Source organism: Ascaphus truei, chromosome 8 (assembly GCF_040206685.1).
Source record: "Ascaphus truei isolate aAscTru1 chromosome 8, aAscTru1.hap1, whole genome shotgun sequence".
In the NCBI taxonomy this organism is placed as follows: domain Eukaryota; kingdom Metazoa; phylum Chordata; class Amphibia; order Anura; family Ascaphidae; genus Ascaphus; species Ascaphus truei.
In genome coordinates, this window is record NC_134490.1 from 68,587,415 (window position 1) to 68,610,415 (window position 23,001).

Genomic DNA, 23,001 nt, shown 5'->3' on the forward strand with positions numbered 1-23,001 from the left:
AAAGCGTTAACGCCGGCATGTTATTTAACAGTAGGTCTATTGAAAATGATGGTTAAGGAAAGAACACTTTTCACCTTTTATATTGTGCATTAACGGGGTGTCATGCCCACATCACGTTGTAGTATCTAAGTCCCAGAATAAGGCCGGAAACATTGTATTTCTCTACAGGGGGTGTATTTACAGGGTTAAATTATAGACAAACAGGCCCACCGTCCCTTTGAGTCAAAACAAAACATAAAAATAACACCTATTCCCTTTAGGGAAAACTAACTCCACCATAGCTTTAGCCCTTTCTAACGGCGCTGGCCAACTAAACTGGTTCCCAGCTTAAAACATGCCCTATCATATACAACAACACAGTCTTGGGTACATTAACATGTCACTTAGCTCATTGTCTGTGACTGTTGGGGATCCAGGTAATTCCCTCTGGATCCTGCGAGAGTTCAGAGAATCTCTCCTTTGTAGTTCCATTGCTATGGACCGGACATCCCCCGCTTTAGCGCGGTCTCGCTTCCATTCTTTCTCTGGGATTAAGACCTAGTCAGTCCCAGCAGGCTCCGCGACAACTGTCCAGCAGGCCTAGGGGACTGCATGTGCAATCAGGAGTCCTGCTCAATTAGTTTGCAGCTGCTGCTATCTTCTCTAGGGGAGATTAACTCTCTGCAGACTGGAAAGCACACTTACAATCACTGTTTCTAGGGGCTGGAACAGTGCAGTATCAAGGGGTAATTACGTCTCCTACAGCTGTACGACCAAGCTGTACGACCACAGTTGTGCACTATTGGAACAGAAACAAAAATAGGACTTGAGAATGTTTACCATTGATGTCTTTAACCGACCAGTTTTTTCGTTTGACCAAGAGCACTTGCAATACAGTACAAGAGGTAGTTTGCTGCTCATCAGTCTTAGGCTGTGATTATAGTGGTTGCGCGCATGCACGCGACGCCGGAACAAATTAATGTAGACCAATGAAGGCAAACACAGCGCGAACGATCAAGCTCTATGGAGCGATATAACAGAGGAGACAAATTAAATTGTTTTTGCAGCGCGACGGCTGCGTCACGTGAGCGGTTCAGCCAATGAGGGCAAACCAGCCTGGTGACGCCACCACCTCCCTATCACCTCCAGCCTCTGTGAATGTTTCGTGAGTGACATCACGCGCTCTGTCGCCGCCACTATAATTGCGGCCTTAGTCATCTGAAAGCCCCATGAGATGCAATAAGACTATTTGGTGACCAATACAAAGTGTATTACTTTATTTATAAAATATTTTACCAGGAAGTAACACATTGAGAGTTGCCTCTCGTTTTCAAGTATGTCCTGGGCACAGAGTTATAATGACAAATACATGGTTACAAATACATAGTTACAATGAGTGAAAAGGGTTATATAGTACATTATATACAAGAATTTGTATGCACAGGTAAAGATAATATATTATAGGCGTATGTAACAGTTACAGACCAGATACAAATGTGAGAGGGTCTCCGGTAGACTGTTCCAGTTGTGGGGTGCACGGTAAGAGAAGGAGGATGTGATGCATACATCATTTTTGCCCACACTTATCGCTATGATAATATGAGAGTTATCACTGCGTTATTTAAGGGTTAAACCTTTAGTATATGCGACGGCAAAAATAACTATTATTAACGCACAGCGATATGATCGCAGATTAGTAAATCCATGCCCGAGTACCCTTATGTAAGGAGATTCCAGAGGAAATTGCATCTTACTATTAATCCCTTTACTGCCAAAGTGGCCAGCAATGCTTGGCAGAGCAACTGGAGATAATCATTTACAACAGAAATGATTTGATGTTCTCGGTATAATTAACCTGAAGTCTATTTAGTGGTTCTGGGGGGCACACATTTCTCACCCCAATGGCACAATGTGTTAGGAGAATGGATCCTAAGGAGCGATCGTGGCTTTTTGCAATAGTTCACTGGAGAGGGTTTAAAGGCGCCTCTGGCAGTGGTTAAATGTATTTCAGATGATAAGACATGGTACACAGAGCTGTACTGGGTTATTAGAGGGACAACCCATTATAGGGCCATAATGGACAGAAAAAAGGTATAATAGGGCTTGCACTTGTGTGTGTGTCTATATGTATGTATGTATACATACATACACACATACCCTAGTGCAGGAGTGGCCAACTTCAGTCCTCAAGGGCCACCAACAGGTCAGGTTTTAAGAATATCCCAGCTTCAGCACAGGCGGCTCAGTCGAAGACTGCATCACCTGTGCTGAAGCAATCAAATACTCATGCAGGAATACATCCACACATACATATAGTAATAGAACTGACTCAGACACATGCATACACTCGGACATAGAGACATAGAACCAAACGGCTGTCCCTGCAGGCACACCTACAGAGTGTACCCAAGATTTCTGGAGTCGTTCTGGGGAACATGGCCAGCCTGGACTTTGAGGTCCCATCTAATTTCAGGGCCAATCCAAGCTCCTGATGATACCTCACTGAAATGACACAAACGTGGTCCCTCAGCTTATATGAAGGTTGTAGTGGAAGGGGGAGACGAACTATTACCTGTTGGCTTATACAATTGAGACCAGTGAAAATAGGACCCAATATACCAAAAGACTATTATTAAAACCTGAAGACATTCAAAAATAGGATTTGTTTAGCACTATTCAAATAAACAGGAAGGCTAAGAAAAGACAAACATGGGAATATGTATTTTAAGCTTGTGAAATGTTAATCTGGAGATCTTGTAACTGTAAACCTCTATAAAAAGTGGTTACAAGGTATACTAAAAGCAGCACAATGTTCTGAACAGAGATGCATTTGGGGCCTTTAATAGGCAGTAAAATGAAAACAGGATGTTTGTTGCTTTCTGAAAAGCCCAGGGCGTACTGTTTAAATCCGAAACAGATAAGCCTCATTAGGAAAATGCACAATGGGTAGCTTTACTGCAATGCTAGAACGATGTGCTACGCCATCCCTTGGAAGATGCCTTAACAAAATGTATGCAATTACCCTGTCGCAGCATCACTACCAAATCTTGTTCTCAGGGAGACACGAACTAAACCAAATATAGCAATTTACATTTTATTTGCTTTCTCTCGCCCATTATTTATGTAGTTTATATTACATTGGAACTAGGCAAATCGTAGTACTTTCACTGAGAATGGAACCAGGTTAGGATTGATGAGTATTTTCGGGGCAGCACTGGGGTATAATGCAGTATGTATAAATGTTGCATTCATAGGTACATGCATTGGAATGGTTGGTAAATAACTGCAAGACAGCTCCATTGATTATATATTTGTAGTCATAGTTTGTATGGTACATAACATGGTCAGCAGTTACCATGTGAGGTTTTTTTTCTGCAGAATTGTTTATCTTTTTGTCAAGATCATTATTTTCTAGTGCAGGAGTTACCAAATCCAGTCCTCAATGGGCCACTAACAGGTCAGGTTTTCAGGCTATTGGTCTTTGACTGAGCCACTGATTGAGCCATCTGTGCTGAAGCAGGGATAGCCTGAAAACCTACCCTGCTGGTGGCCCTTGAGGACTGGAGTTGGCCACCCGATGTTACTAGCGTTTAATGATTTTAATTCGGTCTATATCGCTGGAAACAGTTACCCCCAGGGGTGTAGCTATAGCCCGGGCAAAGCCTGTGGCCCCACGCTCTGGGGAGGGGGCGCTCTCCCCTGTCGGTGACCCATCGCTCTTCAGATAGAGACAGGTCGGAGGGAGATGGTATGTGGCGGCGGGCGCCCGGCGTTAAACGGAGGATAAGTAAGTGGAGGAGTTAGCAGCTGCTACGGAGGCAGAGCACGGCCGGGGAGGAGCGCGCTCTAGCGGTCTGACCCGGAAGTCTTTCTTACTTCCGGTGTCTGTGCCAGAGTGCGCTCCTGCCCGGCCGTCCTCTGCAGCAACTGCTAATTCCTTTGCCGGCGTATCCTCTGTTTAACTTCCGCCGCCGCATACCCTCTCCCTCCGACCTGTCTCTATTAACACCCACAGGTAGGCATGGTGGAGGGAGAGAGATGATGATGAGGGTGGAGAGCTTATGATGGTGATGATGAGGGGGAAGAGCTGGTGATGACGAGGAGCGAGAGGGAGAAGGAGAGAGAATGAATGGACGGATGAGTGCAGAAAGGGTCCCACCCTCTACTTTACCGAGTGGCGGATTTCCCGTTAGGTCCGGGCCTAGGGCGGCTAATTGGGGGACAGCAAAAATGTCCACCCCCATATACATTTGCCGCACTCTCGGGCCTAATGGATCACATCATTGACGTGTTTGCTGAGTGAAATGTGCGGAAACGGAACTTCTGACTTAAAAATAGATGGTGAGTACATGAGTAATCTATATTTTATATTTATGTGTGCGCGGTATATTTAATTTTGAATCTATGGAATACGTTCCCTTATAATGGGGCCCTGAAAATCTTTTGCCCGGGGACCTGCGCATGTCTAGCTGCGACACTGCTTTCATTGGTAGAGGGTTTTACAACAAAACAAGAACTTAGCTAGCTTTGTAGTTTTGTGACTTACCACACAAAATTATCTTTGTCTTTTTGTTTGACTGGGATCATTTACAAAAAGAGAGGGATGAAAGGTTATCCGCTGATGTAATGGAATAGGATATCAATTACCAGTGTTTGGTCTGCTCCATATATGTGAGCAAGTCAGTCTGAGTAACCGAGTATTGTGTCCAAACTGTTACTACAGAAGTGATGCCTGGACAGTAACTTCCCCTGTTTATAGGGCAATTGATTACAGACAAAAAAACAAACAAACAAACTTTGAAACCACCTGCTACTTCCATGGATTCAACAGCGCTATACAAGAACAAACTATTATTATTAGGTAGGGCTGGTCACCCAGCTCAGGTGACCTGCTCCAGTTGTTTTAATTAAGCATTTAACTCTCTTTTTAAGAAGTGCCTCCCATGTGTCCCTATGTAGCCAGCAGCAGTGCAATGAAATGACCTGGTGGGCAGTGCCTTGACTTTGGCCATCTGAATAATACCCATCATGCCACATACCCACACCAAATAAACAAAAGTCAGGTTATAGTACCCTTCATTGTGGTAACTGAAGCTTTTACGTTTAACCCCTTTGCTGCCACATGGCATTGCTGACATTGGGCAACTAAGAGGTTAAGGAAATGTGATGACTTGAAATCATCACACAAGACCCCAATATTCCTTTCGCATTACAGCTTGAGAACATGCTTTTTAAAATGTCAGAAAACCCATAGCCTGGTGGATTGGCAATATTGGGAGCTATGTCATTGTGATCCATTTTTTAATTAAATTTTAATTGAATATCCAATTCCAAAACATTCTGGTTCCCATTAGAAACCACTAGGGTCTGAGGAGGAGGTAATAAAGCAGAAGTAAGCTTCTATGGAAGCAAAGGGTTAATTTCTAGTTGCACTCTAATAATCCCTCAGATCTGTGGCATCTAAAATGCAGAACTCAAAAGAAAACAAGAGAAGAAATGCTGCCCCACGTCCTCACAGTGTGACCATGTACGTGACACGGGATTGTTCCCATCTCCATAATATTTTTGGACTTTTGACTCTGCCAGAGCTAATTACTTTTTTTATGGGAGAGTAGAGAGGAATTTCGAGGGAGGAAAACCGTTCAGTCCCATGTAATTATGGCAGCTAAAGACAAAGGAAGCAGAAATGTGTCAACGGGTTTCCTCGTGTCTGCTAGAGTGGACTTACAAACTACTTTCCCTGCGAGGGGCGCCTCCAACGCGTTCCCTTACAATCCGACGCTCGCATTTAGGTTCTAAAAAGTGGTCAATGAGTTTTCACTTAGGGACCAAGGATAAGATAATTTGTAGTGCTTTTTGTTGAAATTTGCACTCTTGTGCATCATTCAAGTTTTTAGTGAAATCACACTTAAGCCAACATTTTACATTGTCCATCCTGCCCTTTTCCTTGTAGTTTTGGGTGTGTGGTGTACCAACCCATTTATTAAACATATGTCAGCTTGAAAGATAACCTGTCATACTAGGAATAGGATAGGGGAGCGCAAAACATAAGGGATGGAATAAAGAGAATGCGCCAATCAATATTGTTGAAACTGTCATGTATAGGCAGTACATTCGATGGTTAATAGTTTATTGGTTCTGCCGATGCCGTTATCTTCTTTGGACCACAATTGAGAGGGGGCTGATGTTCACCCAATCTGCATGACTATTTTCAGGAAAGGTGAGGAAACCGATATCTTTTTTATCAAATCTCTCATGGCTACAACCATTCTTTGTTCTTTACCATCATCGTACCAGATCAAAACTGTCTATATCAGGGGTGGCCAACTCCAGCCCTCAAGGGCCATCAACAGGTGCAGTTTTAAGGATATCCCTGCTTCAGCACAGGTGGCTCAATGACTGAGCTACTGATCAAGCCACCTGTGCTAAAGCAGGGATATCTTTAAAACTGAACTTATCAGTGGCCCTTGAGGGCTGGAGTTGGCTATCCCTGGTCTATTCCATAAATTTGGCTGCTAGTCTTCATTTTATTTAACCGTCTGACATATACTGTATTACTGTTGGAGAGCACGACAATAGCTCACGTCTTCTAAAGAAAGCACACCCACATCTCACCCACGAGACTTGTTTTGATTTTTAGTAACAACATAATTTTACACAAAGCGTCTGCTTTTTTATTTACAAACAAAAACAGAAAGGCCAGGGCATCATACAACATGACACAACATATAGTGCAATACCCCAGTGCTTATCTTCTCATGAAAGGGGGTCTTTTTTTATTTACGTTCCATACCTTAGTTCAATAAATAGCAAGAACATTTTCAGACTAAAACAAGTAAGTCGAGAACAAAAACAGACTAAGGGGTACCCCCTCTTCTGTTTTTGTTCTTGAGATTCATCTGAAGAGGAGTGGTCATCCTGACATCTGGGGAAGCATATATAGGGGCCTATGCTAGTAGCCTCGATAAGTTCGGTGCTACATCGCAAGGTTTGGCATGTTCTCGCAGGAAAATGCCTAAACCGCACGGCAAGGCAGAAAAACTAATCTCACTGAAAGTTCTCCCCGTGCGATCTGGCTGCGAGCTGCACAGAGAGAGCCGCCTCTCCCTGTGCATATCTCGCCAGCGATCACAGTGTTTTAATAAAAATTTGAATACTAGTGAATGTGAGCAGGGGGTCTCCGGAGCAGAACCGCATTGATTTCAGGTCTGGGGACCCCATGATTCCCGAGATACACGCCCAGATATGGGGTGCCTGTATCTGCTATGCGTTTAAATGTCCCGGTTACGTGACACCCTGCTCACATACACTAGTATTAATATTTTTATTAAAACCGCTTCATTACCTTAGCCACTAGCCGCTAAGGCAATGAAGGGGTTCAACTTCAATAGCCTGTTTATTGGGGGCAGAGGGGGTGAATAAAGGGGTAGTAGCCCCAGGGTGGGTGGTTAGGCCAGCCAGGAAGGTTGCGGGAGGAGTTAAGCCCTTCACTACCATAGCGGTGGAAACGGCTATGGTAATGAAGGGGTTAACCAGTGCCGCTACCCACCTGATAGGCCTAAACACCCAGCCATGGGGCAACTACCCCCTTCACTCAATCCCTCTACCCCAATAAACATTAAAAAAACAACCCAAATACCCACTCCCTACCCCCAACACAAAAAAGAAAAAAATACAATAAAAAAACACGAAATAAGAAAATACATACATCTAATATTTTTCTTACCTTTCGAAGTCTTCACCCTCCGAATTCCGGCGTATCGTCAACCTCTCGACCAAGATAATGGAGGCTACTAGAATTGCACGATTTGATAAAAATTGCGATTTGGGGCTTCTCGCCGGCAACCACACGGCGTGTTTGGCCAGGAGCCAGAAATCGCGAAAAAATGCTTTCGCCACACAATTTAACCAACTTATCGAGGTTTTCTGAATAGCTACCTTGTGAGAATAGCCTTGGTTATCAAGGCTTATAGAATAGGCCCCATAGACTTTGCCCTTCAATGTGGGACAGTGAATACGGTTATATTTATTTACCATCTATTCCCAACTAATCTCACTCATTGCTCCGGCCTTGTGTGGATACAATTAGACAATTTCTTTCTTTGTACCACACTTGACCATTTTTGTATTTGCTACTGATTTGCACTACGAAGGTATCACTATCAGTGGTTTTACTATTATCCTTTTTATTGCCATTTATTGCATACGATTTGTTTCTTACTCTTTGCATATATTGCATTTCCATATCCTATCCCTTCACAACTATAGATGGGGATACATATATACCTACAGGTATCTCTCACCCAGCGCACCCCAATGGTTTTATTTTCTATATTAAATAAAGTAACTGAATTCTAACTTTTGGTTGCCATGTGCTGAGAGTGGGATTCACTTTTATTGAGGTCGTTCGTTGCCCATCAGTCTTGTGCAGTGCCTTAGGTCCTCTGAAAGCCCCGTGTGATGCAATAAAAGACTATCGGGCGGCCCATACAATGTGTGTTACTTGTTGGCTTATACAATTGTTGCCAGTGAAAATAGGACCCAATATACCAAAGACTATTTTGCTCAAATGTAATTATAATGGTTTTATATCCCATTTAAAATTTTATTTCAAATCATTCTTTTTATGTATATTTTGGCTGCTGAGAATAAAAAGAATTTGCTCTGCTGGGTGTTAGTAGCTTAAAAACGACAGTTTATCCGTAATAATGTTTGATATACATTTTTCTTTTATATTACCAAGAATTTCAGTGCACAGTGAGTCCCTTCCGTGAAGTACTTACAATCCAATATTGGTTTCCAAGGCTCAAGGAGATAAAGGGACCTGGCAAAGTCCCAAGGAGAGTTGGCACTGACATTCATCCAATTCAAAGACCGTGTTCTTAGCACTAAGATACTCCTTATAGAACATCTGGAAATGGACAGCTGAGAAAGCAATGCAGTATCATCCCAGCCATGCCTCGGAGAACAGCCTCTGCACATCTGTGTAGGTGTGCAAAAAACTTTGCCAAATTCAATTGGATTTATGCCCAGAAGCTACTGTTCAGAAAATATGCGGACAGGTTCCTGGCATGATAACCGTTACATTATCCAGTACCTAGCTACCTACTGTATGTAAGTCTTCATATGCCGTGTTGCTGTTTTCCTTAGCAGAAAGCTGTAAATCAATAGCTTGAAGGAAGCAAACCTATTTGGCATCTCTAATATTCTTAATCCGACAAGTCACTGGATTACAATGTGAAATAAATTAAGCTGTTGATTTCTTCTCTCTGCTGAAGAAAAAGGGAGCGGGTAAGCAAAGCAATGCGTTACAGGCTGGAAGGGGCTGAAACATGTTTATTTGTAATATTCAGGATCCAGTAGCAAAGTAAAAACTAAAAAGGCAAAATACAAGAGATGTGGCTAGTCAGACAGATTCAAGAACAAAAATCCGCACGTGAAATATGTATAAATGTAAAAAGTCAAACAGAAAATGTGCACTAAAACTATATGAAATTATATAAAAATAAGATTAATAAAGCCTTATTCAGGGCAGGTGCCCAGTATTGGGGTGACATTTCCTTCAGTCATTCTGGAATTGCTGCTTCCACATGAAAAAGAATCCCAATTCTTGACTAAGTGAAAGTAAATAGAGAGCACATTCTCCATAGATTAGTACAGTGTTTTCCCCCAGCCCTGACAGACAGATCTCTTGCCCCCAGCACACAGATCCCCCGCTCCCAGCACACAGATCCCCCGCTCCCAGCCCACAGATCCCCCCAGCCCCGGGCAGTAAGATCCCCCAGCCCACCAATCCCCTGCCACCAGATCTCCTGAATCCGGCACACAAAAAAATGAAGAAGAAAAAAGCTAAACACAGAATTATACTTTTGTTTTACTATTTTTTATTGTTATATATTATTTAAACACTAAAAAATACGTTTTTTTCCATATGGAAAAATATTTAAAAAATGAATAAATACCGATTTAAAAAAAGAAATAAACACTGAAAACTGTAATCCCTAAACATAATTATAGGGTTCTGTAGGAGATGTGCGCAGAGGGTAAAACACCGGAGACATTTTTAGGTGAAACTAAATGTAGGTTTTATTAGCCAACAGCTTTAAACTGAAAACAAATTAGAACCGAAAACAATATCCAGGCCTAACCCCATGTAGGGGAGTGACTTACATTCAGCAGTCCCTATCTGAGGGCTGGAAGGCTAGGCCTCTTACCAACCTGTGACACAGTCCCACAGAGAGGTACCCGTAGGCAGGGTGCTCTCCATGTTAGTCGAGGGTCCGTAGTGGTTTCCTCAGGTGGGTTCCAGGACCAATGTTGCCTGGAACAGAGAAACTCTCTTCCCCTGGGATCTCTCTAGCAGCACAAACTCTTCTGTGCTAGAGATCCCAGGCAGTCTGTGTAGCAGGATTTTAGGCCTGCTTGATGAGCCAGGTGGAGACTGGTCAATTAACTCCTGCTGAAATTAAACAGCTAGCTGCTGCACTCGTTAGCAAAAGACAGGCTTTATTTTGGAAGCCTTTTAGACAGGCAAAGGCCCTGTTACAGGTTCCTTAACCAAAAAAATGTTGAAAACCACTGGTATAGTATGTGATAAAATCCTCTGTCTCTTACACCAGTCTTTCTGACACCGTGCATCAGCTTAAACAAAAAAGGAAGAGTAGAGGTTCCACGGATTTTATATATACAATAATTTATTGAAGCCAAATAAAGTGTCGAACGTTTCGGCTGTCACAGCAGCCTTTTCAAGGAAAAAACAAAGAGAGATACCGGAGGCGCCGGTATCTCTCTTTGTTTTTTTCTATGTTCTGATTGTACCATCAGATTTCCATCAGGCTGCCTAGCTTTCCACTAGGGTTCACCCCCATATAGGGTCCATTGTCTATTTTCATTAGCGCTATTCTACATCACCTTTTTTCTTTTTTTTTTTTTTAGCCTTTTAAGGAGTGACATAGGCTGCTGTGACAGCCGAAACGTTCGACACTTTATTTGGCTTCAATAAATTATTGCATTTATAAACTCCGTGGAGCCTCTACTCTTCCTTCCCTGTGTATCCTGTACCTGGATTGCAGCGGGCCTTCCCTGCGTATCCTGTGCCTGGATTGCAGTGGGCCTTCCCTGTGTATCCTGTACCTGGATTGCAGCGGGCCTTCCCTGTGTATCCTGTACCTGGATTGCAGCGGGCCTTCCCTGTGTATCCTGTACCTGGATTGCAGCGGGCCTTCCCTGTGTATCCTGTACATCCTGTACCTGGATTGCAGCGGGCCTTCCCTGTGTATCCTGTTCCTGGATTGCAGCGGGCCTTCCCTGTGTATCCTGTACCTGGATTGCAATGGGCCTTCCCTGTGTATCCTGTACCTGGATTGCAGCGGGCCTTCCCTGTGTATCCTGTACCTGGATTGCAGCGGGCCTTCCCTGTGTATCCTGTACATCCTGTACCTGGATTGCAGCGGGCCTTCCCTGTGTATCCTGTACCTGGATTGCAGCGGGCCTTCCCTCATCGAGTTATAGAGCACCGTATCAGTATCTTATATTTATTTAGATTATTGGTTTGCAACATTTTCCAATATTACACCATGCATCAGCGCCCAGATGTCTGGTCATGCTAGCACCACCCACCAGGGGATTCCCGCTGAGCACAAAGTAAGAGACAGAGGACGCCTCCGGCGAGGACTTCATATTGCTAAACACTTACTGGCGCTTAATAAATGAATGATCATCATTTACTGATTTAAGTGCAATATTTTATGCGCCTTTTCCCAATTTGATGCAACCTATGGAGGTTGCACTCTCTCCTTTTTACATACAGTAACAAAGTAACCAGATACATTTTCTTTATGTACCCCAACTATGTTTGTTAGGCCAGTGTCCGATTAAACATGTGAAGTTTCATGTTTCTATAAAGCAGGGCTGCTGTGCATCACACAAATAGCATTTTAAATTTGTGCGGTGAAGTACTTTAGCAAGATCACGTTAACTCTTATGTATTTTAAAAGCTGTTCATTTCAAAATATAACTGTGTATTAGACACGATCACCAACTGAAAAAGAAAATTGAATGGACAGCTGATTTAGCCACAATGTTTTTCTTAAAAGTAAAAATGAGCATCTGCTTTGAGTTGAGGAAGCTCAGTTTCAGGTTATAGCTTGGCTGTTTTGGCCTGGACAAGGTTACAATCTGGAAATCATATGAACCGTTTGCTTCATTTAAGTTTAATAGATTTTCCAATTGCTCTTCCTTTAAAATAAATCCTGTGCCTGTCTAAAGCGAATATGAGAGATTGAAGATTCATTACTTGTCGAACATCTCCCCCCAAAAATGTAGCATATAAGTAAGAAAAGATTCCATTTGCGGTGCTTGTTATTAATGAGATTGTTTTTAAAGTGTTGTCTGTATTTGTAGCAGAACAATTATTTATTCAGTATTCTGTTCTGTTCTATTTTATAAACTATATTTAAACATTTTATGGGAGATTTTTGTGAGCACAATGAATGTCATTTTAAATGTCCTGAAAAGGGGATGAGCATTGATGCAAGAACATATAAAACCTCATAAAATGTGTAGAAAAAACTTTTTTCCAAACTATTTCTATTAATCTAAGCAACCTCTTCCCACATCGCTTTCTGACAAGTTACACTGCAGCTGCCCAAACTGATTCAAAGCATCTTGTGAACATTAAAGTGCAAGATTGTCTTCACAATCAATACGATCTGTTTTAAAACAGCATGTGATGATTGATGGATGATGAATATTGGATGATGGATGATGGATGATGGATGATGGATGATGGATGATGGATGATGATATTGATATGATGGATGATGATATACAGTGGCAAGAAAAAGTTTGTGAACCCCTTAGGATTTTCTCAATATTTAAAACCTAAAATGTTATTAGATCTTAATCTACATCCTAATAATAGATAAAGATAACCTGATCAAACAAATGACACAAAAACATGGTACTTTGTCAACATTTATCAACAAATGATTCAACATTCAATATCCGTGTGTGGGAAAGTATGTGACCCTTTAGATTCAGTACCTGCTGGCGCCCCCTTGAGCCGCAATGACTTCAACTAAGCGTTTCCTGTAACTGCTGGTCAGTCTCTCACATCGGTTTCGCCCATACCTCCTTACAGAACGGCTTCAGCTCAGTGACATTAAAGGGTTTCTTGCATGGACATCTCGCTTCAGGTCCTGCCGCAACATTTCGATGGGTTTAGGTCCGAACTTTGACTTGGCCATTCTAAAACTTGGAATTTCTTCTTCTGCAGCCATTCTTTTCTAGATCCGCTTGTATGTTTAGGATCAGGGCCGCAGTCAGATTTCCTAGGGCCCAGGACTACAGTTCTGACATATAACAATACCCCCAATACATATAACAATACCCCCAATACATATAACCAGTGTTCGACAAACCTATACATTTGCACGCCCCGGGCGAGTTGATTTAACATCGTGGCGAGCTCCTATTGGCCCAAGCAGCACACATGTGGTACTAGGTGGCGAGTAGATTTTTTTGTTGGGCGAGTAGATTTATTGGTGATTTGTCGACCACTGCATATAACAATACCCCCACTGCATATAAAAAGTCTCCGATCTTTTCTGGATCAGTGTTTCCCAGGCGGGGTTCTGTGAGAGCATGAAAAGGTGCCACGGGATTTCCCCGATCTCCCAGAGCAGGTTCCTCTATCCTGATTGGCTGCATTATCCAAGAGCAGCCAATCAGGAGGAGGTCAGGAGCCTGTGGGGTGTGGCCAATCCGAGGAGAGAGCAGAATGGGCAGTAGAGAGGTGGGTGTGTTTTCTGTGACTTTCTGCCCCTCTGATTCCTGTGACTCCCCTGGCCCCTTTGGCTCCCCTGGCCCCTTTGGCTCTCCTGGCCCCTTTGGCTCCCCTGCGACTCCCCTTCCTGTCTCTCTCTCTCTTGTGACAGTCTCTCTGTCCTGTGTTTTCTGTGACCCTGCCCTGTTGTGGGGGTCCCTCAGTAACTGAGCACTGTAGTTAGGGGTGCCCTGAGAGAAAAAAAAACATTGAAAATCACTGATCTGGATAGTTAGAAAATGGGATACACTGTATGTTTTAACACTTTGTATTAGAGCAACACAAACAATTTATATGTATTCTGTTGCATCTGAGCATTTGACAGAGAGGTCCATCTTTCTGATGAAACATACAAGGACATTAGAAGGCATTCTTGTTCAACAACATTAATGCAATGTCTATTATAGGCAAAGGACCAATACAAGTATTAGAACTTATAAGTGGGGTATTGCAAGATTACACTCATTTTAACACATTTTCTAGGAAGCCGGGTTCATGAACTGACTCAATAAAATTCACTTGAAATACAGTAACTATATTTCTCAAAATTGTACGAAGATATAGTGGTCCATATTTACTAAGCAGTGCTATGCCATAAGACATCTTCAAGTAAATAGGCTGCAGGGAATTCTCCGGTGCCAGAAGGTGGCTCACGTAGCATCACTTAGTAAATGTGGCCCGTTTGGAGGTGAACACGAACTTTAGTTAATAGATGATGTTGAACCCTGTGCTTTCCTGATGCAATGATGCAGATACAGTGTAATCATTTTCGTTACCACTAAAGGACTCAAAAGAATATCTTGTTCTGTCCAGGACCAAGTGTCTTAAGTACACAGTAATAAAATAAGAGTTCCAGTTCATGTCACTCTTAAAAGATCTGTGCTGATATAGAAGCCTATTTTGACACATTGACATATTGACACATTGACACATTGACATATGAATCCAATAGAACTAATGCAGTAATAGGTCAAAACAAGGTGATGCAGACAAACCGGATCATTGTAAGTATATTTTACATTGTGTTGGAAGATTATGCTGGAAATGTTTGTAAACATAGTAATGTCCATGGTTTTACTGCCATTATCTCCTTATCCAACGCCTTGACTAACTGCTGCTCGGATTGGGGGATGGGGCATAAATAAATCTGATTATGGTAGAAAACGGACACTCATCTCCCACTCATTCAGAATGCCTGTTGTAAAAAAAAAAACGGGTTTCTTACCCAAACGTAAAAATATTTTAAAATACTGCACCTTTAAAACTGGCTGGATACAAGGGTAAAAAAGGCCGCGTCCATGCTGCCTGCTCGCGAGCGCGAGACGGAGCGCCGTGACTTTGCGCTCACTTGCAGCAGAGGCGATTCCAGGACTGAGCTGTTGCACGCGGGGAGGGGGGGGGGGCGTGGCCATGACATCACAGAGCAGGTTCACTGTCATTGGGTGAACCACTCACGTGACCCGGCCGTCGCGCCGCAAATACAAAATGATTTGTCTCGGCAAGCAGCTCTCCGGCCAGCGCTCATGTGCTGGCGCCATACACAATCACATTACCCCAATGTGATTCATTGCGCAGCTCTCTCTCGCACAAGCAAGAAGCATGGATTCGGCCATAGGCTTATTACTAGGATCACAAATGGCCATGTAAAGCTGCTGTTTATTTTTAGAGCTGTCCCTTTTTTATTCTAATCGAGAGATGTCAGAGTACGCAGTGAGACTGTGCGGTCATTGCCCTGTGTTTATCTTGCCATGATTGCCAAGTCGGAGATTATACATCATTGTGTAGAGTTTAAAAGCCTCGCTACCACATGGATTTTTATATAGCGCTTGTTTTTTTCCATCCACTCCCACTAGTGGCCTAGAGTTGAAACATTTGAGTTTGTCCTTATCAGGGAAAAGCATTTAGCAAAACTATACTAATGGAAACCCAGTAGGCACATGGTTCATAGTAAACCACCAACCAAACTAAAACTGAAACGTGTTCAGTGTATGCCAAAAGGGCAATTGAAACGGTACAAGGCAGCACTGAATCCTAATAAGTAGCACTAAAAACAAGGAGGCCATGCTTCAAAATGTAGAGAAAAATGAATTTAGGGGGAAATGGTCAAATGACTTCTCCATTATGGAAGATGATGCCTATAAACGAGCAAAGGTGGTAAAGCGAAGCACAGTAACGAGTGCTTGTGATACTTATTAGGAGAGTCACAAAAGTCCAAAATCAAGTAGCATCTAAGGATGCAGAGCAGAAATTGAATAGGACAGACTTTGAGGACCAAAAAGGTCTACAGTGAAGTCCTATGGTGGAATCCTTGCCATTTTGCTACCTCTACCATAGATAGGTATATAAAACCACCTTACAGTATAGTACTCGTAGTATTCATACTGGTTATTAAAGCTGAATTTCATGTAACGATGATGCTGGGCAAAGAGTGAAGTGTGGATGTATGACCCTACTCGCGCCTGAAATGTAATTATTCAGAAGGTTGGAGTCTCAACATGGTCTTTAAGTTCATTCATTCATACTTATTGAATAATAAACTATGAAACATTTAGAAGGTTAATTTAGAGAGTGAATTAGTTACAACTGTAGATATTTCCTTAAACGCAGGATTAAGGCATTTGTTACACACAAGTGGATCATCCCGCAGGCTACACTCTACTTCGTATTAAAAAGAATTCTTATATGTTCACATTTACAAACAACAGAACTTGTACGCCTACAGTATAAAGCCTGAGAGGTGTAGGATGTGCATGCAAACTATAGTCTTTAGTCTTAGAATACACGTGTGATTGTACATTCCCAGTTCTTTCATCACTCGTATCACTTACTATAGAAGTCAGTCCAAAATGAGCCTGAATCTGAAAGGTTTTCTGAAACATGATTTTGGTTTTAAAGCGATTTGTACACTTGATCTGCATCTATATAGGGCAGTGGTTTTCAACCTTTTTTTGGTTAGGGCACCCCAGAATTCGATGTGAAATTCTGGGACAGCCCAATCCTCTCCCCCTCTCTTCCCCTTGCGTGCACACACATTCCCGCTCACTTACACACACACATACTCCCCTTCTCACTTACACACACACACACACACTCACACACACACACACACACACACTCCCCCTCACTGCACACACATACTCACCTTCACACACACACACACACACACACACACACACACACACACACACACACACACACACACACACACACACACACTGGACACATGATACATAAGCTTGGCCCCCTGCAGACACAATTACCAGAATTCCCTCCTACTGTCTCTGTACGTTCTCCCTACCTACTAATTAGATTGTAAGCTCCTCGGAGCAGGGACTCCTCTTCCTTAATGTTACTTCTATGTCTGAAGCACTTATCCTCATGACCTGTTATTTATATGATTACCATGTGTATTACTACTGTAAAGCGCTATGTACATTAATGGCGCTATATAAATAAAGACATACAATACAATTCACACACACACTCCCCCTCTCACTTACAAACACACACACACACACACACACACACAATTATGTTTTGTGTATAACAGATCCAGGATCATTGTACAGACATGTTTGGTTGTCATTCATAAGTCCAACACCATATGTTTTTTGGTTATTTGATTTTATTTTTTCCTATCTAGTTTCCTGCTCTATCATTGATGTTATTGTCCTACAAGACAAGTTATCTTAGATCAGTATCTGATATCGATGCCTGCTTATATGTACAGATATACTGTATTAAGGGATTCCCAGGAATGTGTTATATATATTCTACACACACACACACCTCTCTCTGACAGCGCAGTCTAACTCGATCCATCCTAGTCTGTTTAGCTCTAGGAATAAAAACACCACACGGCTACCAAAGGGATTTTTTAAATGTGGCCAATGAAACCTTTGCAGATATGCGTAACCTCTAAAGTCTCTGAAGGATATTCATACCGGTCATGTCTACAGGATTGAGTCTTTCATGACATGTAATATCAACTTTGTAATTTATCTGTTGAAATGTGCATGCGGCAGTGGCTACATAGGTAGGACTATTAGAGCATTGAAGGTGAGAATTACAGAGCATATTCGTAGTATTAAAAATCGGGACGAACGCTTCCCTGTAGCGCGCCATTTAAATAAATGCCCATCAGGATCTATTAAAACGCTCACATATAGCGCCATTGAGAATATCTCCATATATCCTAGAGGGGGACACAGGGAAGCTTCACTGAACCGTAGGGAAATGTTCTGGATTTATGCCCTTGGGACATTGGCACCCAGGGGCATGAATCAGGACTGGGAGTTGAAACATTTCCTTAACTAAAAACAGCTAAGATAATATGCGTTTTCACTTTTGATGCATGTAGCGACTGATGTAGCTTTGATCTGCCTTATGCAAAAAGACCTAAAATTGAGAACATGGTCCCTATGAAATGGAGGGAATACATGTTCAATTAACCAAATTAACACTTAATATAGACATTAGTCCTCTAGGAGGGCCATCTATTCTCCACCAATGTTTTCTCTAGGTCATACAGGTTCCAGTTCTTATGCACAGCCTGCTCTTTCTGCCCATTCACCATATATAATTACAATTTTTGTTTTTTATTCAACAAGTTATATGGGGCTAATATCAGTCTCCCCATATGGTGTAATATACAAATACTCACAGACATGAGTAATATATATGTTTCCACATATAATACATAACGGACAAATGGTTTATATCTTATGCCAAATGCATTGTTATTGTTACTAAATATGAGTATATGGTCAAATAATGAATACACATTGTCCTTTATCTGACTCTATGACCTCCGTTGCAGTTCTAAGATTCGCATTATAATGTTTAATTGTCTTTGTTTGTTATGCATGTTTTTATTGTAGTTGGGCATGTTTCATCATGCTAATTTTATTCATGTCTGTCTCCTTCCCTTAAGTCTTTTTGTTCCTTTCCCCCCCCCCCCCCCGCCGATTCCTTAGTTCATACAGCTATGCACATCTTCCCACATAACACCGAGACGGGAAGCTCATTGTTATTGTCTATGGTTGGCCTAGCAACATCGCGGCTTGTGTTGCTGGAGGGGTTGCACGTGCGGCTACTGCATATGCGCGTCATTCCCCTGCTTGAAACACACCCACAGCATCTTGCTTTCCATTGGGTATGAGCACCAACCAATAAGGGTGCATCTCGGCGATTTTCTTGTCAAATTCACGCAGCGCGATGACGCAGGTGGGCGGGGCGTACTCTTTAAGACTGGGGAGATGAACGCCGCGAGTCAGCTCTATGATTAAGGACTATGTTAGTCCAAAACGCGTCAGAGTGTGTCCCCCATACCATGGCTTGTTAATAAAGATAAATTTTTAACCCACACCTTGCTGGTCTCCTATTCTACTCGGCTGTGCACCGCTGGAATCCTAGGATTTCTACCACTACTTTGATTATGGAGCGTGATGCACGCAACCAAGGAAGCAGCCATCTGTGAGTATTGCATGTCTCCCTCACTTGGAGATTTGATGACCGGTAACAGTGCTGCAGCACAAGGGTCCTTATGGCGCAGTCCTACAAATCAATGGTATGTTAACCCTTACTTCTACATTTTGACACATGGACTATCTTATTGATTAGTGTCAATTGTTCTGCAGCATTTAGCAAGCACTGGGTCCAATATCTCATTGCATGGTTGCACTATATCTATGGACTCATACTGTTCATATCACTGGAGTTCAGAATTGGATTGAGCACTGTCATTGGGACGCATGCCCCAAATCACCGATAACTCGATCCATCTTCTCCCTTCTGTCAGCCGGAAGTTGACGCAACTTCCGGCACCAACCGGAGCAGGAAGAGGAAGGATAGCAGTCACCGGGCAGCTGCTGCTGAGCTCCGGGTCACTGCTACAGTATGTGGGGTGCTGCCATGCCACCAGGCCTGGGACAGCATGGGAGAGTTATCCCTGCTCTCCTCCTCTCCCCTCCCCCCACCCGGGGAACCCCTGAGGGGTGTTCGCGGAACCCTGATTGAAAATCACAGATATAGGGGATCATTCTATATTCTCCGTGGCAGCCGGTCAGGCCAATTTCTGCCGTAAATCCCTATAGACATCAATAGGGATTTACGGATGAAAATCGCCCGGAAGCCACTGCAGAGTATATAATATGACCCCCTTAGTGCCGTTTGATATACTTAGAAAAGCTCTCTCATTTTGTATGTTATACGTCTAGACCAGCGGTGCTCAACTTCAGTCCTCAAGACCGACTCAACAGGTCAGGTTTTAAGGATATCCCTACAACAAAGACAAACATTCCCAATGCTACAGCCAATATGACAAAAAATATATAGTTAAATATGTAACAGTTTGTCTTCTCATAAATAAGGGTCATTTAGTTAAACCCTTTGGCCAAAGTGTTATAATCCTGCAGCCCCTTCACGGCATGACCAGTATGCAGGTCCTAACACTACCTGTGAGTATTCTCATTTACCTCTGCACTGGAGGGAGAATGATCTCCATAGAATGACCCTTACTTATGAGGAGACAAACCGTTAAGTAACTATATATTTTTTTTGTGATATTGGGAATGTTTGTTCTTGTTTTAGGGATATCCTTAAAACCTGACCTGTTGGGGGGTCTTGAGGACTGGAGTTGAGCATCACTGAACTAGACAGTTACAGAATATAACATACCTCCAATCTTTTTTTTGTTTAATTTGCTGAATGTGAAAATAAAATAAGAATTGTCTCTAGGAAGAAAAATTACTTTTCTGTCCTTTGTAATAACTAAGTGATTTTAATTATCTAGTGGCTTCCGTGGAAATCATCTCTGGAGTACTTTTCTACAAATAAATAATTAATTTCAATTTATACTCCACAGCTTTCGTACCTTTGTAAATAAGCTGTTTTGTTTGGCAGGCTCCATATAGATGGGTTTGTTTACAGAACCATTATAGTGCTCTAACACTTTCATTTGTCCACATTATCTTGACAATTATTTCACTGTCTATGAAGCAATTACAATGTTTGTACACTCGCATAATAGCACATCTGCTTGTAGAGAGAACAAAGTGTTTCAATTGTGTTAACTGCAGTTTTGTATTCATGAACAAAGTTGTGTCTAAGTAAATAAATACCAAGTAGATAAGTTGCTAATAATTCTCACACAAAATAGTGTCAGAATCATGTTCCACAGAAATGATGCATTTTATACATATAAACATACACAGACTCACGCAACACACACAACACAGACAGTTACAATTTACAAAGAACTTTGTTGTATTATAAATGTGCATTAAACTCTGCTTTTATAATGCAAAATATATGTCTAATTTTTTCTCAAGCCACTTTTAAAACAAAGAATATCACTATTATTTGGTCCACTCATTTGATGTTAAATCAAATATTATGTTTCGTTTAGTAAAATAGCTGCTGTCTCACTAAACCGCCATCCGATGACACTTATTTTTGTTCAATGATATGTATATAATTACTTACTAAATATTTTGGGGGAACATTCAACATTAGAAAAGGGAGTGGTGATAGGGAGTGATCAACCACAAGCCATACTAATTAACAAGAAATAATCGAGAAACATTCAACATTGTTGTATTAAACCTATTCTGGATGGAAACTGGAGCCAGACAAAGCTATGTTAATTGTAAGTACTCATGGTAATTTTTCAAATGTAATTTTGTTATTTAACAAGCTAAAGCGAGCAGTTTTGTGAATAATCCCTTTTGCTTATCAAAAGTGTAAAACATTTCCCTGTACTTACAATGCCTTTGATCCTGTCTGAGTCTCTGTACATTTTGACTGAACCGTGGGGTACACAGCATTCTGAGGTTTAGACCAGACGTATATGCTGTCAATTCTCAATCCATAAACAGTTTAAATCCTGAAAAGGTTTAAATAATATTGAAGGGTTTTCCCCCAGTGTGTCTTTGAGATATAACAAATGGTCATGTCTCTAAACTGAATAACTACTGAACCTTGGCAAACGCATGTTCAAAGCAACAACAAAAAACAGACCGGAGGTTATATTGTGACATAAAAATATAAATATATTTAGGCTTTCAGCAATTAAACTGTACATACCACATCACAATGACATTAGTTTTCTCTTTTAAAAACAGTTCACAGAATGCAGCCGAGTGCACAATGAATACCAGGGATATAGATATAAACATCCAATACATAACGTACATTTGTTCACAGATTATGCATTCTGTATTAGTAACAAATTAGTTTAATAAATCGCACATTCTAAAGAGAGCCATTTACCTGGTGCAGCAACACAGGTGGGAAATTAAAGATCAGCTGTGACTATTTATACATTTTTTTTGTTGGTTTGTTTTTAAGGTAACACTTTATTTTAATGTTATTGCAGGTTATGGTACCTTTTTATACCAATATGAAAAATAGCCATAGCTGTTGACTTACATGAGCTTTCATAACTGCACAGGTCTCTTCTTCTGCACGTGTTCAGATGCTCATCTATAGAGAAATGTCTTTCAAGGACAGAAGACAGAATACGATAATTGTGTGGCCTCCATAGTTCACTTTAGTCTTGGAATAGTCTATATGAAGCGAGTCCTGTGGGACATAGGTTTGCCTTCTGGCTCTAATGTATAGGACCAGATCAAACCAGTGCTGGCTCTTATATTTCAGTGTGGGTTTAGGACAGCAGGGGGCCGTTTGGTCTCATACATGTTTTGTCTGAATAATATAACAGATGCGGCTGAAGTCGTTCCTGTAAAGCAGCAATCCAAGCATAATGTTTCCCTCCCCCCACCTTTAACATAGGATTGAAGCAGGGGGTCTCCAGAGATGAACCCCATTCATTTCAGCTCCGGGGAACCCCTGCTTCCGGAGATACCTCAGCAGGGGGTGTTAGTAGCCGCTCGTGCTCGCCAGCTGGGGTTCACGTACTGGGTGATTTTCAAAGCTCCCACACCCTGCCAGCCAATAGGAAGCTGTGATGTAATTCAGCACGGCTTCCAATGAGACCATGTGACGTGGGAGCTTTAAAGTTACATGAGATACCGGCACCCTCTTTGGAGGTAAGCAGCTCTGAATGCAGGGGATCCCCGCAGCTAAAAATTAATGGGGTTCAGCTCCACAGGCCCCCTACTTTAATCCTATGCAACACATTTTTTTCAATAGAAAAAAAACGGATGCTTGGATTTCCCCTTTAATCTTGTCCTAGT